The following is a 15,798-nucleotide window of genomic DNA, read 5'->3' as shown; positions in this document are numbered from 1 at the left end:
ATTTCCACCGCAGACTGTGGCTCATCCACACATAGGAGAAGAGAATGGTCCCCAAAACTTCTTTAGGGTTTCCAGGCTCAGCACCCTTCAGGAACCGGCTGAAGGAGAACAACTGGGGTTGTGATGTTTGGCTCCTTCTGGAACATCTAAAGGTATATTTTTCAAGCCAGGTTCCCAGGTCTGGGGATTCTGTCAGAGGAGAATCCAGGTCCCTGGAACCAGGGTCATCAGCCAGGATCTTGTGACCCAGGCTAAGCACATTCCATGGGGCCAGACCATGAGGGAAGTTTCCCAGCAACGCCAAGCCACACCTTTGCTCCTCACTCCCCATTTTCTTCTCTCCCTTTCCTTCTGAAAAAGAGAAAGAGCGAAACCCCAGAGTTTACATACTCCCAGGCCACTGGGTAAATGCCCAACCAGCTCTGAGTTCATCCAGCCACCAGATGGACCCAAGGCCTTCACTGAGCATCCTTTCCTGAGAATCTACCTCCTGTGAGGCAGGGGCCTGCCCCCCTGCATATCCTAGTGAGCTCCTGCCCTCATGGAGCTTCCAGGCAAATACAGAGGGGAGCAAACTATACAGATCAATACGTAATTATAAATGTGGTAGCAGCCACGACAGAAAGTGATTCATGGTGCAGACAGAGCAGGTAACGAGGAACTCTTGTTTAGAACCAAAGTCAAGGAGAGCCTCTTTGGGAAGATGACTTTGCAGCCGAGCCCGGAAGGCTGAGTGGGGTCAGCCAAGAGAGGAGTGTGTCGTTTCTCGGGCTGGAAAATCCATACTTGAATGTCAGAAGAATTATCCGATCAGGTAGGCACCATCCCTTGTAGCTGGGCCTCCGCTGAAGGAGAAAAACCCAGCCTGCCCGGGTTGGGAGGAGAAGGGATAAAGAGCACCAGCATCCACCCACCCTACGCCACCCTGCCCTACCTTCCTGGGACCAGGGGCAGCTGGAGCCAGGGGCAGGGCAAAGAGGGGAGGGGTGGGAGGAGGGGAAAAGGGACCTCTCACGGAAGTCATGAGAACATTCCCAGGCAGAGCTTTGAGGTTTTTCTAGCTCCTGGAGCTGTGGCCTGGACAGCTGCAGATGAAGACAAAAATTAAACTCCTGATCATTCCAATCAACCTCTAATTCCAAGGTTCATGCCGCAAGAGTGAAGCTTGAGGGGGAAAATCAGCCTTCTCTCCTCCTGAGAGCTACGTTTTTCATGAAGGATGGAAGGTGTGTTTCTTACTCCTGGAAACATAGGCCTTTCCCAGTTCCTTGTTATCCGCAAGGCCAAACCTTTCCCCTGGCATTCAAGTCCGCCCCAGGCTGGCCACAGGGACCTTTCCATCCAGCTGGTCCTTCTTCCCCCTCCTCTCATTTTCACCCCAACCACTTGTGGGTTTCCCTCACTTTGAATCTCTTGAGCCCCTTGTTTTTTTTTTTTCTTGGCTGTGCCCATAGCATGCAGAAGTTCCCAGGCCAGGGATCGAACTCACTCCACAGCAGCAACCCAAGCTGCTGCGGCAACAATGCCAGGTCCTTAACCCATTGAGTCATGTGGGAACTCCTCGCACCCCTTATGTTATCTTCCTTCTAGTGCATCTCTATGTGAGAACCTCTCATTGCCCTCCACTGGACCATAAGTTCCTTAATGTATGGAAGATTCTTTACCTTGGCAACCCCTGTGTGCCTGGAACAATCAGGGACATAAGGGACAGTCAGTAAAAGTTTTGAATTCTCTTTAATTTGAAAAGACCTTGACTATTTGTCAATGTCTTGGAACTAAAGTCTTTAGTTGGGTAATGCAAGAAACCTGGGGCTGAGGTCCAGAGCAGGGACAAAAGACAGAGCAACCAGGACAGAGGGAAAGGAAGCGCGCCCTGTACCCGTGGCCCATCACCAGCTGCCCCAGAAGCCTTTCCTTCTCTTGTCATTGCAGAACCGAGGGGTGGCCCTGGGGGGCAAGGGGGTCACTTGAGCCCCAAGCCTAGAGGCAGGCCAGGGAGACCCACTTGGGGATGGGGCTGTCAGTGGCCTCTTTGCTCTACCAACTCACCATGGTGGCTTAAATTCCATCACTCAACTCATTCCCTGGGATTAAGAAACAATGTCCTGAAAAAACATTGTAAAATGTGCTTATGAAGGAGTTCCCATTGTGGCTCAGCAATTAGGAACCTGATTATTATCCATGAGGAAGCAGGTTTGATCCCTGGCCTCACTCAGTGGGTTAAGGATCCGACATTGCCATGAGCTGTGGTGTAGATCAACGACTCAACTCAGATCCCCCATTGCTGTGGCTGTGATGTAGGCCAGTGGCTGCAGCCCCAATTGGACCCCTAGACTGGGAACTTCCATATGCTCTGGGTGTGGCCCTAAAAAAAAAAAATGTCCTTGTGAAAGAGGCAGAGGGGGAAGGCCACCCTCTCACCTGCTGAGGAAGAGCCCCCACCTGGGCAGGCAGAGAGCGGGGTCTGCAGGGAGTGAGACGTAAGGCCACTGAGGGGTGAAGGAGCCATGTCAGGAAGGCTCTGGAACATGTCCCTGCAAGGAGCTGGCAGCCAGGCAGCGCCCACACCAAGAATGCAGCAGAGGACTCCCTTCAGAGAGCAAGCCCATGGCAACAACGGATTCTCTATCTGACCCTTAACTCATCCCCAAAAGCCACCACCACCAAGGAGCCCCCTGGCCTGCGTTCATGGCTGCCTCTCCAGCATCCAGTCCGTGGCTGGCACATAGCAGGCCCTGATGAGATTTCCAGGAAGAATGAATGAATGAACAAGGCTGAAGAGAGGACCATCCCCAACAAGGAACAGTGACCCCCTCTCAGTTCCACAGAGGGTCCCAGAAGCCTGTGACAACACAGACCCAAGTGGCAGGAAGTGATCCATGGAGCCCCCCCATCTAGCATTCGAGGGTCCACAGCTGAGGACTCATTTGACAAACTTACCCCAGCAGCTTCTGGAACAGAACCGAGCTCCCTGCTGCCTTTCAGAATTTCTTCAGGGAGAAAGAGAATTTTCCTGGCCATTGGGCCAGAATAGAAAAACAAGGCTACATAAAACAGGCCTAAGAGGGAAAGGGTAGGCCAAAACGGAGGTGCCCCTCTCTCCCCTGACCTCACTTTTTTTTTTTTTTTGCAGCGAGGAGGAGGAAGAGGAGGGGGAGGGGAGAGGGAGGAGGAGGATGGGGTCCCAGCATATTGACCCCCCACCCCCTCGCAGAGGTCCTCACAGGCAGGGAGTCAAAGAAAAGTTTTCCGAGGCTGATTACTGAGAGGGTAACTGAGTACACGGAGCACATGTGAACAGGCTCCTCGTTTCCAATTCAGGACTGTCAGATGGTGATTAATGACTAACAGCCACGGAGCGGCCTTGATTGCCAAGTGCCGTATTGTTAATGCTGACATTTAATGATGCCGGACACAACTCCAGCACAATTCCACACCATCATCGCAAATAGCGCTCGACGGACTTAATTGGTTAAGTGTGTGTGTGTGTGTGTGTGTGTGTGTGTGTGTGTGTGTGTCGGAGGGGAGGTATAAAGGGCAGATGAAAGAAGTGAGACGTCTATGTGTGAATTCACTCTAGTTGCACATCTATATTTTAATATGTGTAGCCGTGTTATCACAAGAGTCGAGGTCGGGGGAGAGTCTATCTGCCGACTCACAATAGCACCTCAGTCCCCACCTGACGCCCCCAGCGCCACACCCCACCAGCCACTCATCTGACCCCTGCTGCGGTCCCACTACCACCACCACCACCACCACCACCACCACCACCACTGCTGTCTCTCAGGGGCATGTCTGTGAAGTTAAAACACATGAAAGAGCTTTGAAAGAAGAAGTTGTCTGGAAGTGGGCCTGGATCCAGGGCTCCTGAGAAGCCACTTTTTCACTGGACTCAGATCAATGGTCCCTTGGCCCGTCTGACTGGACCATCCCGCCTTTGCCAAGAGGGAACCGTTACCCCCGTTCCGGAACTCAACCCTCTCTTAGGAAAGGAACAGAATCCATCCTCATGTTCTAGAAACAGAGTCCCAGGCCACAGGGACAGAGAGACAGGCCCAGCAAGGATAACCGGGGCTAACTGAGCAGGGTGACAAGGGGTCCGGGAGAGGAAGGAGATCTTTGCTCCAAAAAGGACATCCGTGTGAGGAATCCGTGTGAGGAATCTGCCCTCCACTGGGCAGAGGGAGGGTGAAGCCCAGGGAGCTGCCATCTGGTTGGGGAGGTAAGTGGGCAGAGCAGGACAGCCTGGACTCTGGCTGCTGAGGCCCCGTTGAGCAACCAGCATTCAGAGGTCAGTGCAGAGGAGGGAACTGTCTAGAAAAGGCAGGGAATATGCAAAGGGGTCTGACTCCCGGCAGCCCTTGAGTAAAAAGAGCTGGAAAGGCCCTTCTCTAGGTAAGGGTTTTAGAAAGTTGAACTCCCATGAACTCCCCTTCAAAACCTTGTTCCTCAAAGTGTGGGTATAAGACCAGCAGCATTGCTGTGGCCTGGGAGCCTGTGAAAAATGCAGAATTTCAGGCCCCACCCCAGATCAGTGGCTCTATATCTGCACTTGAACTGGTCCCCTCGGGATCAGCAAGTGCAGTCAAGTTTGAGAAGCACAGCTCTAAATGCCCTGGTCAGGAAGCCACATGCAGAAGCAGGCTTGCCCCAAGGACCCGGCTCCCAGAAAGTCTCCTGACGTTTGCCTGAAGTGCTGCTCACCCCAAGGAGACCAGGGCTCCCCACATCTTTCCTGGTCACTCCCCATGACCCTGTGGCCCCTGGCCACATCTCAGAGAAGTAGCAGTGTGCACCCTGTTGCTTTTCTCCATTTGGAGCAGGAACCTAGACGGAAGGCCCAACATCCCTGGTTTTTAGGACTTGTTACAGCGGGAGGCCCCGGGTGGCTTTGCCAAGCTCACCCCTGGCTGATCCTCCGTGGGCTTGGGTCACAGGAGCAGGTGACTCTTCTGTGGGTGTCCCAGGTCTAGTGGTGGGGACTGAAGCCCCCCATGCTGAGGAATCAATCCATCACTGAGACCTCCTCTGTGTAATGACCCTCAGGGCCCACGTCCACTTCCTTAGGCTCTACTAACCTCCCTGCCCGCCCTGCTCAGAAAACAATAATCAAAAGCTAATGTGTTTTTCTTGTGGCTCTGGCCTAGGGGTGACCCTGCTGGGACTCCACCTCCCAAATCCCCTTGGATGCCCCAGCACATCTTCCTGCTAGGTCTCTCCTCTTTGAAATGATGGCCTAGGAGTTTCTGTTGTGGCTCAGCTGGTTAAGAACCTGACATAGCCTCCGTGATCCCTGGTCTCGCTTAGTGGGTTAAGGACCCAGCATTGCTATGGTTGTGGGGGAGACCTGCAGCTGCAGCTCCAATTCGACCCCTAGCCTGAGAACTTCCGTATACTGCAGGTGCAGCTTTAAAAACAAAAAAATCTTTTTAATTAAGAAAATAAAAGAAACTATGGCCTATTCTTTTCCTTTTTTTGGCCACACCCGAGGCATATGGAAATTTCCCAGACCAGGATTAAACCCACACCACAGCAGTGACTCCAGCCACTGCAGTGACAACACTGGATACTTGCCCCACTGTGCCACCAGGGAACTCCCTAGCTGCCCTTTCTTCCCCCTCCTGCCAAATTTAGCTTTCCCCCCAGCTTCATTAAACACTCCCTGGACCTTGATCCTGGAGCCTGACCCCACTCTGAACTTGTAGGAAAGAACCAGGAGCCCAGAGACCTGGTTCCAGTTCCTCTGCTCCCCAGGGCGAAGCCCTTCACAGATCTGTCTTTAGTTTCCTGCTCATAGAGTGAGGGGCTTGAAGAATACGGATGATCTCAGGGTCCTGTTCAGATGTAACACTGTGATTTTATTTCCCAGGATCACAGTGGAGACAATGACCACGGATGTTACACGACACTGAGAAGTTTACAATGATGCACAAACATTTGGCAATAGGAGTCCCTTTCCCGAATCACCCCCCAGCCAGTGTCTTTGTAAGTGTCCTATTGTTTTCATGGTTTGAGCATTTTCCTCGACAGATTGGGAGCAACATGAGGGCAAAGTTGCCGGTTTCTATTTCTTTCGAATCCTCTCTCGGTGACTAATACTCAGAGAAGTCACTCAGCAGCATTGCTCACCAGGTGACAGACTGATTGCCCTCCTAGCTGTATTTTCATTTAAATGACCTGGTAAGAAACTGAACAGAAAAGTGGTCACCTTGCCTTCTGAGCGAGGGAAGGTAAAGAACCACTTTTAAATATGCATGTCTCATTTCTCTTGAAGGAAAGAAAAAAATAGTTTGCCGTCTTAAAATTAGGTGGATTTGGAAATTCAAAAGGAATTTTTAATATTCCCTTGCAAACTAGCACCTACCAGCATGCCCTAGGCTTAATTCCATTCCCCCAGTACTCACTGAGTGAACTGCATGCTGAGCACCAAGCCTCTGTTCAGCAGGCTCAGAAGAAAGACTATAAAGCAACAGAATTTTCTAACAAACACAGCAGGACTTAGACATCACAATAAATATTGTCAAAATGATTATTTTGAAATGACCTACTGATTCTATTCTCCTGCCTTACTCAAAACTCCTTGGAAATTTTTTTTCTTTTTCAGCCGCCCCCAAAACACATGGAAGTTCCCAGGCCATTAATCGAATCCGAGCTAGAGCTGCAACCTGCACCACAGCTGTGGCAATGCCGAATCCTTAACCCACTGCACCAAAGCAAGAACTCTATGGTACTCTTTAAAAACAACCTGCAAAGCCCATCACGTTCTTTATTGGCAAAGACGAAGCTGCATGCATTGATTAGCAAAAAGAAATGTTTCTTGAAGCCAAGCTGGATGGCAAGGCTCATTCAGTCAGGTCAAGAATCTAAATAGGAGTTCCCTGGTGACTCAGCAGGTTAAGGATCTGGCATTGCCACTGCTGCAACGTAGGTTCAATCCCTGGCCTGGGAACTTCCACACGCTTTGGGTGCAGCCCAAAAAAAAAAAAAAAAATCTAAATAATCTGTACCTTTCAATGATGCTCTTAATCACACATAGGAAGAGCATGCAGCCTTCCCATGTGAACACTTTGAAGGTCCTCTTTCACTGATTCGCATGAGCTCAGCTGTGTCATGATGGACTCCTTGCTTCTAGCCTTGCCTACACCCACCCCCATCATTTATTCTCAATCCAGCAGGCCAAGAGATCCTTTAAAAGCATCAGATCAGGAGTTCCCATTGTGGCTCAACAGTTAATGAACCCAACTAGCATCCTTGAAGACACAGGTTCAATCCCCGGCCTCTCTCATTGGGTTAAGGATCTGGCATAGCCATGAGCTGTAGTGTAGGTTGCAGACATGGTTCATACCCCATGTTGCTATGGCTCTGGTGTAGGCTGGCAGTTACAGCTCCCATTCGACTCCTAGCCTGAGGACTTCCCTATGCCACGGATGTGGCCCTAAAAGACCAAAAAAAAAAAAAAATCAGATCAGAATTCCTGATGAGATGCAACAGGATTGGCAGCATCTCTGGAGTACTGGGATGCAGGTTCAATCCCTGGCAGGGCACCGTGGATTAAGGATCTGACATTGCCACCACTATAGCTTAGGTCACAACTGTGGCTTGGATCTGATCCCTGGCCCAGGAACTCCGTATGCCGTGGGGTGTCCAAAAATAAAATATAATAATAAATTAATAAAAATTTAAAAAATAATTTTTAAAAAACCATCAGATCATGTCATGCACCTGCTTGAAACTCTACAAGAGCTGCCATTCTACTAAGAGCAGAGACCAAAGTCCATAGAGTGGCTCCTGAGACCTGCTGTGGTCCAGCTCCCCAGTGCCTTCCCCACCTCTTCTCCACTGCTGCCTCCTCCAGTCACTGGGTTCCAATCACATGGCCTCTTCACCAAGCTCCTCTAAAGGCCAGGCATGCTCCAACCTAGCGGCTTTGTTCTAGAAATCTTTTCTCTCCCTGGAGATCTTTTCTCCCAAAGATCTACTTGGGCAAATCTCTCATTTCCCTCAAGTCTTTGGTCAACCCTCACCTTCTTAATGAGACCTTGTCTGGCCTTATATTTAATAACTCTACTAGTAATGTCTTGTATTTAATACTCTTCATTTAATAATTCTACACTCTGCACACAGACACTCACGCACACTCACCTACACACCCTTGCTCCTGATCCCCCTTATCCTGTTCTTTTTTTTTTTTTATGGTACTTATCACCTTTCATTAGACTATATATAATTTATAGTGTTTATTAGGTTTATTGTCATCTGCATCCCCCAGCTAGAATCTAAGCTCAAAAGGGCCAGTGTATTGGTCTGTTTGATTGAATCCCAAAACCCTAGAACTGGCACAGAGCTGGCACTCAATAAATATATGTTGAATTGAATTGAATTGGATTGAACAACAGATCCCAATTTATCTAAAGTATAGTCTGGATTTCCAGTTGCTTAAAAATCTGATGATGAGATCTAGACACACTCATTAAAGTGACCAAACAGTACACAACAACACATGACAAAGTGGACTCCATGGTGATGCTGTAGGACCCGAGGCAGGAACGAGTTCAAGGATGAAGGCGGCAGAAGGGCCAAGCTTTCTATCTAGTGGAGCAAATCTTCTCCTTGTTCCCAGCACATGCCTGATCATTTTAACCTCTGCTCCTTTGCTCTCCCGTCCCTCTGCCAGAAGTCCCCTACCTGCCTGCCCCCTTTCTCAAACCTTCCCACCCATCAACACACAGCCACAGCCTCTTCCTCCAGGCACCTTTCCTCTATTGCTCCAGCCCTTCCTGACATTTCTCTCCTTGGAGCGCCCACAGCGCCTGATTTTCGTATCAGACCATTTAATCTTTAAATATAAACAATCTGTTCTAATAATGTGTACGATTTGCCCAGCTCAGAACTGCATCTTTTACTTCTCTCGTTGAACTCTGCAGTGGAGGCAGCTGGCACAAAGGGCACAGTTGGTTGGCCAACAGGCAGAGAGAACAACGGAGGGCTTTCCAGGCACAGGAAACCCCAAAGCAAAGATGTATGATGGGAACTGATATGATGAGTATAATGATATCTCACCCATAGTTCTCAGCCCAGGTAAGATGTGAGTCACCTGAAGGAATCCCCATGTGGGGACCCCAATCCAGACAACTTTTATCAATAAGAATATCAAGGATGTTTAGGCATCACTATTTTTTTTTTCTCTTTTTAGGGCTGAACCTGTGGCATATGGAAGTTCCCAGGCTAGGGGTCAAATCAGAGCCATAACCACCAGCCTACACCACAGCCACAGCAACACAGGATCCGAGTTGAGTCTGCAACCCACGCCACAGCTCATGGCAACACCGGATCCTTAACCCACAGAGTGAGGCCAGGGGCCAGACCCGCATCCTCATGGATACTAATGGAGTTCTTAACCCACTGAGCCACAACGGGAATTCCTAGCCATCACTATTTTTTCAAAGCGACCCAAGTGATTCTAATATGTAGGTAGAGTTAGAAATAACCATCGTAGGAGTTCCTGCTATGGTGCAGTGGGTTAAGAATCCGATTGCAGGGGCTCAGGTTGCTGAGGAGGCTCAGGTTCAATCCCTGACCAGGCACAGTGGGTTAAAGGATCTGGCGTTACTGCAAGTGTGGTGTAGGTAACAGCTAAAGCTTGGATTCAATTCCTGGCCTAGGAACATCTGTACACCGTAGCTTCAGCCATTAAGAAAGAAGAAGAACCACAGTATTAGGAAAAAAAAAAAAAAAAAAAAACAGAAGGAAATAAAAGCAAAAGAGAGGGTAAATAAAACTATAAAGCAGACCTAAAAAACTGTCCTTTTCCATTTTGTCAAAGTTGTCAGGATGGGAGTTCCCTGACGGCCTAGTAGTTAAGGATTGGGCACTGTCACTGTTGTGACTCAGATTGGATCCCTGGCCAGGAAACTTCTGCATGGCACAGGCATGGCCCCCCAAAAAGAAAGTAGTCTGAATGGATCAGCTGGGGAGAGATGCTGCTGTTCTTTGCTATGGGTACAATAGGCAGCACCAGCCAATCTGTACCCGTGGGATTTAGAAAACTTTGGGGAAACTAGAGGATCAGTTTAGGTCACTTGAAATTTTATGTCACAGTTTCTCCCCTTCCTGGGTTGCTAGCACTAGTTTACTCTCTTATGACTGCCCATCCGAAAAGCCAAGAAGGATGCAAGTTACAGTCAGCTACCATTTCAGAAATTCCTGGCTAATTCTTTGCACCCCTTCTCCCTCCATCCTCTGAAATGGAGCAGAAGCTGCACCTCCTAGCTCTAAAAGGTCACCTGACTCAAGTACATTGAAGAGCGCGCCAGAAACGACCTAAGGAGTATCCAGCCGGCGCATCACTTTTCCTCCGCGAGTCCCTGGTTGCCTCCACTTAAAAAATTCAGGCCGACCAGGCGACCAAGCTGCACTTCCCATGAGCTGCCTTCAGGAGGCCCAGGTGCCGGCGGTCAGTCCTCCCACCTCCACTACCTGCACCTCCCACGCGCAGACTATCTCTGTCACCCAAAGTCGCTAGTCGCCAAACGCCACTGTTAGAGGTGAGGCTGACAATACAGGTGTCTCTGGAAAAGGACATGGGACTTAACGTTTAGAGGAGGGTGGAAAGGACTGAAAGCTCTTCCTGAGCTAAGGAAGAGAAAGGGAACTATGTTGGCGCTTGGCGGCTGAGGGAGGGAGGGAGGCCAGGGAGGAAGGGGGAGGATGTGGAAAGATGGGCCGCTGACAACAAACTCCCCCAAGTCCCAGCCTGGATCCCAGGGGGCGACTTCAGGGGCGCCTCCCCGCCCCTCCTTGCTTGCTGGTCCCTGTGCCCCCGGCCAACCGGTGGCCTCTCCACGCTGAACACGGCCCCCTGAAAAAGTGGAGGGGGAAGAGACCAGCCCCCAGCAGCGAACCCCTTATATACACAGAGGTAACTCGAAACCCCAGAGCCGGGCCAGGGGAGGAGGGGAAGGGGAGAGGGGATGAGGTTTTTCCACTTCCATTCGCAACTGTCAGGCGGGTGATTAATGACCAACAGGTTTGGAATCGCCTTTATTGCCAGATCAGTATTGTTGCCCGTGACAGCTAATGAGGTTGGACAGGCTTCTCCACACTGAGCTTTATGGGGCCGGCTCCCTCCCCTGCAGAGCTCACAAGCCCTGCCAGCTTTTGTGCTCTGGAATGTTCCAGCCCCACCACCACCACCACCACCACCCTCCCTCCGTTCCTCCAACACCCCCCCCCCAAATGCCCTGAACCACCATCTCACCCAGAACCTGCCCCATCCACAAAGGAAGCTGGTACCAGGAGTCTTCCAGCCTGCTTAGAGAGCCCAATCTGTCCTAAGAGCCAGGACTCCAGCCTTGTGGGATCAGGATTGGGAGAATTTATGAGAAAAAAAAAGGGGGGGTAGTGGGGGGAGAGAAAGGAACACAAATAACCCTTAGGGTCCTTGAGTTGAAGGCTTTTGCACACCAGCTCTAGACCAGCTCTGTTCACAAGCCAGTCCCCGAGAAGTGTGTATCACACTTACTGCTCCAGTCCAGCAAATGTATGGAGGGGGTGAGGGTGGAGGCATAATAATAACAGTTAATAGTGATTTTAACCAGCCACCTCCAGCCTAGATACACAAAGCCTGGTTTCAGGGAACAAACCAACTTGGTCCAAGGTCTCTGGGTCAGGAAATACTGGCTTTGTTTTCTGCTCTCTTACAAATAATCTTTACCTTTGTACCAGTTCACATCTTGATACGGTTAAGCACGTGTTTGCCTGGGGTTTAATATTTGAAGGAGTTGGAGCAATGTAATAAGCAAACAGCTTAAAAGGCCCAGAAAGACCCCCTCAGCTTAAAAATCTATTACTTTTCAATGTGATATAAATGTCTTTTGCTTCTGCTCAGAGCAATTTCCTAGTTTACTCTTATTAAACCAGGAGACGGCTTAGCAGAGTTCTTGATTTATGAAACACATACTAGATTCATTAAAACCTTAAAAGATTTAATACATTTTATCAGGACATTAAATCTGTGCAGGCTTTTTAAATCAAATACCTGCCATATTTCATCCTCCACACCCTGCACACTTACTCAAGAACACTAAAATGTGAACTGACAAATATTATAGGTGTTTCAGGCCCGATTTCTAAGTGGCATTAAAGTCCTTTAGGATTTACAGCCCAGCCTCTCCCCACATCTGATCTTCTGAAGAGCAAGTGACTTCCCTCCTTGGAATTCATCTCAGTGGGATGAGCTGAGACCTATGCTCCCAACATATATGCCAACGTTTTCACTTCTCCCATCCCATGGCCAGTGGTGTCTTTGTTTGTTTTTTTGTTGTTGTTTTATTATGGCCGCACTTGAAGCACATGGAAGTTCCCAGGCAAGGGGTTGAATCGGAGCTGCAGCTGCCAGCCTACACCACAGCCATAGCAACGTAGGATCCGAACCGCATCTGTGACCCACACCTCAGCTCACGGCAATGCCAGATCTTTAACCCACTGAGTGAGGACAGGGATCGAACCCACATCCTCATGTATGCTAGTTGGGTTCTTAACCCACTGAGCCACAAGGGAAACTCCTGGCCAGTGATTTTTATCCTCACAGTTTCTCCAGGACCCACCAGCAATAGCTACCCCACCCCCCATCTTCCATCTTCTTCCAGGACTCCTTTGAGCTCTGCTTCCATCACTCCCAGCTTCTAACCACCCCCCTCCCGCCAGTCTCTACTCCCCTGACTCCCTAAGCCGGTATAGCATCTCATGGATGCAACATCTGTCACATGTTAGGATGCCTGGAAAGCTTGCTCTCTCATTTTCAACCACCCCCCTCTTTTTTTAAGTCCTGCTACACAACAGTGGTTCTCAGTTGGGGGCAATTCTTCTATGATTTCATCATTTAGGATTGTGGCTTACAGCTCGTAGATGTGTTATAAAAGTCTCCTGAATTAAACTGAATTACTGTCCTGATATATTGACATTTTCCCAATTCCCAAATGGGAGTGGGGTGAGGAAGTACATGGCATTGACAGTCAGAGGATTCACCATGACCTAGAGAAGTGACTTAACCCTTGAACCTGCAGGTCCTCCTCTATAAAGCAAGGTTAAGAGTTCCCGTCATGGCGAAGCAGAAGCAAATCCAAATAGGAACCATGAGGTTGCAGGTTCGATCCCTGGCCTTGCTCAGTGGGTTAAGGATCCAGCGTTGCCGTGAGCTGTGGTGTAGGTCGCAGACGCGGCTCGGATCCCGAGTTGCTGTAACTCCGATTGGACCCCTAGCCTGGGAACCTCCATATACCACAGGTACGGCCCTAAAAAGACAAAAAAGACAAAAAAAAAACATAAATAAAAATAAAGCAGGGTTAAAGGGAAACTATCCTCATGATTATTATGAGGCTCAAGTGAGCTGATGTAACTCGAAGCACTTTTTACATCCTAAAGAGTCATGTGATGTTTCTCATTTTATTCAACAAGCCCTTATCGAGTGCCCAATATGTGCAAGGAATAATTTAGAGCCTCTGATATGGGGGTGGGAGAGGCAAAGATGAATAAAATGAAAAAAAAAAGCCAGACGACCCCTTGCCCCCAAAAGAGTACATACTATGTAATTCGATTTATATAAAATTCTACTAATACAAACTAAGCTAGAACAACAAGTGAACCAGCTGTTGCTTGGAAATTAGGGGGTGGGCGTCATGGAGGGGTGGAAGAGATTGCACAGGGGCAGGAGGAAATTCGGGGTGTGATGCCTGTGTTTGTTACCCTGCCTATGGTCATGGTTTCACAGGTATATGAGGATGTCAAAACTTATCAAATTGCACACTTTACATGCACTTTATTGTATGTCAATTACACCTCAGTAAAGCTGTAAAAACATGTAATCACAAAAATGATCTCTAGGGAACTTCCAACTGATTTCCAACTCATTTTTTTTTTCATGATTCCTCCTTGATCCCTTTACAGAACTCCCTTAAAGAAACATCATTTAGCCCCAAGCAAATGTCCTTTTGTTGTTAGAAGACACCAAAGCTGGGTCTGCCAGCTGAACAAGTTCTAAGTAACCTCTTAATAATTAAGGATATATTTCTTCACTCCTCTTCCCCCAAACTCACCAAAATCTTACTGGGATCCGATGTCCTAAAACATGACCATCTTTTCTCTGTTCGGGGCATTAAGAAGAAACATCAAAATTTAAAAAAAACTTTCCAGGAACTTCCACTCTTGTGATAGAAATGAAACCAAAAATTATAAGAGTTGCCTGGTTCCTTTGAGGCTAACTTGGTTATTGATGAAATGGGCTCTGCTTGTGAAAGAAGGGGTCTCTCCTACCTTTGGTGAGGTGTCCCCTGCGGGACAATTCGTTTGTTGGAGGACTAAACAGTAATTCAGAGATAAGGAATGTGAATGGCTACGGTGGGACTTTTTTTTTTTTAATCTTGCTTCAACTTCCAGCTCCAAAAGGAACCAGCTCAATTTCAAGTCTTGCAGTTTCTGACCACTGATCTACATTCCTGAAAGGTTACATGTGAAATAAATGTGGTGCGTGTGTGCCTTTTAAATTGAATCATTTTCTTTCTTTCTTTTTTTTCTTTTCAGAGTCATATCTTGGCATATGGAAGTTCCCAGGCTAAGAGTCAAATCAGAGCTGCGGCTGTAGGCCACAGCCGCAGCAACTTGGGATCTAAGTTGCATCTACCACCTTAGTCGCAGCTTGAAGCAACCCAGATCCTTAACCCACTGAGCTAGTCCAGGGAGCGAACTCTCATCCTTATGGATATTAGTTGGGTTCTAAATCCGCTGAGCCACAACAGGAATTCCTGAATCATCTTTTTCTAATTCATTGGCTATAATGGAGAAATAGATGTGGGGCCATTTGAATTCTACCTTGGTGACATAAGCTTTGTGATCTTGGGCAATGCCTTAACTTCTCTAAGCTTCAACTTCCTCCTCTAAAATGGGGTTGAACACAAAGGGCTGAGCTGAAGATTTTATGAAATGAGGAAGGCACAGGGCCTGGTATCAATAATGCTTTATGATATCTGAATTGTAAATATCTACTGAGGTATCATTTCGGAGTCCATTATCTCTTCCTCTGATAAGCCTTCATCTGGTTATTACTCAATACCACATAACTTAAAACTTACACCTTCTGTCACTTTAATAATCTTAATCCACAAGCAGGCAAGAACACAATAAGGGAATCTGCTATTTAAAACAGTGACAGCTGGGAGTTCCCTTGTGGCTCACTGTGTTAAGGACCTGGCATTGTCATGGCTCAGGTCCCTGCTATGTCCATCCCTGGCTCAGAACTTCCACATGTTGTGTGTGTCAGCAGGGAAGAAAAAAAGAAGAAAAACAATAGTTGATGTTTATTGAACACTTAAAGTGTGCCAATCATTGTATGTGCTTTTCTTGGTTTATCATTTAATCCTCACAACAGTCCTATAAAGTTCATACCATGACCCCTATTTTGCAGACGAAGAAACTGAGGCACAGACAAAGTCATTTTCCCAACGTCACACAGCTAGTAAGAGCCCGACGGAGGGGAGGCAGCCCAGGATTTAAAACCAGGCAGTCTGACTGGAATATCTGCACTTAACCACCACTCTCTAGGGAAAGTTTTTTCTTTTTATGGCCACACCTATAGCATATGGGAGTTCCCAGACTAAGGGTCAAATCAAATTGCAGCTGAGGGCTACGCCATAGAAACAGCAACACTGGATCCAAGCTGCATCTGTAACCTGTGCCACAGCTCACAGCAACGCCAGATCCTTAATCCACCAAGTGAGGCCAGGGATCAAACCCACATCTTCATAG

Source organism: Phacochoerus africanus, chromosome 3 (genome assembly GCF_016906955.1).
Source record: "Phacochoerus africanus isolate WHEZ1 chromosome 3, ROS_Pafr_v1, whole genome shotgun sequence".
Taxonomy (NCBI): domain Eukaryota; kingdom Metazoa; phylum Chordata; class Mammalia; order Artiodactyla; family Suidae; genus Phacochoerus; species Phacochoerus africanus.
Note: the sequence above shows the minus strand (reverse complement) of the source record.